Raw genomic sequence first — 2302 nt, forward strand, 5'->3', positions numbered from 1 at the left:
GTGAAGTTGTCAGCGAGTCTCATAAAACGAACCTTGGCTCCCAGCCAATCAACGTGGTATGCGTCAAATTCATCACTGAGTTTCTTGATCTCACATTGAATAGTGACAAGTTCTTCAGTTTTCATAGAGACAACGTTTTTCTTCAGGAAGCGCTCCTTTTTGTATTGCACTTTCTTGATCTGCCTGGCCTTTTCAAATTTCCATTTCTCTTCTTGAATGAAGTGAGTCAACATATGACTTTGGCCAGGAGTCAACTTGAAATCAGGCATGGGAGTGTTGGGGTCCTTGTGCCAGAGATCAATGTAATCAAGGATCAACTTTGGATCAAAAAGCAGAGACACACTTGTGCCTTTGGCTCTAGCTGCCCTGACTTGCCTGTCCCTAATGATTTCAACAAGTTCTTCATCATCAACTTCGTCTTCATCATATGGCACTTGAAAAGCGACCTGCTTCTTTTGAGGACTTTGTCGAGAGCCTCTTCCAGCAGTTGCCTTGGTCTTCAGCAGAGTGGGGCTAGTTGAAGAATGCAGTGGAGCTAAAGAACTTGCAAAGGCGCCTGAGGCAATAGAGATGCCTATTGTCCTTTGGCACGAGGCAAGATGCGCATGTGCCGAGGACTTTGACGGAGGAGTTGAGGACTTTGGAGGAGCTGGTGTGGGTTGAGGAATTGGCCTTGAGGGCTTTGAAGAAACTGGCCATGAGGGCATTGCCGAGGAACTTGGCCATGAGGGCATTTGGGTAGAAGCACTTGGCTTATGAGCTGGCTTCTTTGGCATTGCCTTCTTGGGCTTACTTGGAGAGGCTTCAGCAGTGGCAGCAGCAGCAGAGTCTTCATTGAATTTCCTCACTGCTTCCTTAGCAACTCTGGCAAGCTTGCCCTGGCGCTTGGCCCATTCATCAGTACAATCCTCACCATGCTTGAGGCTGGTGGGATCAGCTTCTTGGCCAGGTGCCAAAGGAGGTCTTGGGCATGGAGGATTAATAGCGAATTTCTTCATATACTTGGGAGTAACATATCTGTACTCCCTCCATTCCCATGCCCATCTCCTTTCTATTATTTGTATGCGCACCTTGCGTTGATTTTTGTCCTCCTCGCCATGTTTGGCCTCACTAGGAGTGCAATAATCCTTGTAGATATCCTCAGAGTTTTCAAACGCAGTGTTGACCTCAGGCCTCTTTCCTCCCTTCTGTGGTTTCTTGCCATCTGCCATTTTCTTCACCTGAGGGTTTTGAATGATTGAGTTCTCTCAAGAGGTATGCAACTTTTCTTTGAGGAACGTTGCAAATGAGTCAAGTTGATGAGAACCTAGTGATTCAGCAGCGGACATGTGTACCTGTGAACAAAGTATAGTTGCGAGGAATTTGGAGAGGTCATATGCGTTCTCAAAAGGTTTTGCAATAAGAACAAGTTTGAGGAATTTGACCAGTTGAGTCTTGAAGAATTTCACTTAGCGTTCTTTGACTTAGGTTCCAGAGTTGTACAGATTGAAAATGCACACAATTGAGGAATCTTGAAGAAAAATTTGCTTAGAGAAACAAATCAAGAACATATGATATGTGAGGTGTTTAGTGTGTGAAGAGTTGAGGAATAAACACCTTTTGAAGATTTGAAGAAAACATCAGAATCAACAAGGGCAGTAAAAGTAACTTTTAATTACCCTTGACGAAGAATATGACGAACTAGGAAGTGTAGATTTGAAGCTCGTCGGTTCAGATCTTCCACGCCCTAACTTGGCTGAGGAATACAGCTACGGCGGTGGTGGAGTGAAGAAATCCGCGTCCGACATGAGTACAACGTCAACGAGGTCGAGGCAGTGAAGCTCTTCCTGACCGGCAACGATGGAAGTAGCGACGGCGCTAGGGTTGGGGAGCTCGAGCGAGGGAGTGAGGTCGAGCAGAGTAAAAGTGAAGTGAGGAAGGGAGAGCGGTATTTATAGCCGAAGTGAAAAACCACTCGCCTGAGGAAATAGGACGAACGTGCCCTTGACCTTTCTCATTTGCTTGACATGTGTCACCCATGTATGGAGAGGTGACGATCCTGCGAGATCATGGGTGAATAGATAAACATCGCATAGAATGCGGAACAGTTTGAGCGGCAAAGCCGAAAATTTAGATAAGATAGGTTTTAAAGTTCTGTTCACAATTTCTTCAGCTGACATGGACACAATGAAGATTTTGAACAAGATTCAAATAGAACGCACATGAAGAATTTGTGAATAGTCTGGGCTGAGTTAAGCATAGAGGGGGAAAGGGTCCGATCACATTCACTTAGCAGAAAGAACAGCTAGAAGAAATAGCAATA

The sequence above is a fragment of the Triticum dicoccoides genome, chromosome 4A, assembly GCF_002162155.2.
Source record: "Triticum dicoccoides isolate Atlit2015 ecotype Zavitan chromosome 4A, WEW_v2.0, whole genome shotgun sequence".
Classification (NCBI taxonomy): Eukaryota; Viridiplantae; Streptophyta; class Magnoliopsida; order Poales; family Poaceae; genus Triticum; species Triticum dicoccoides.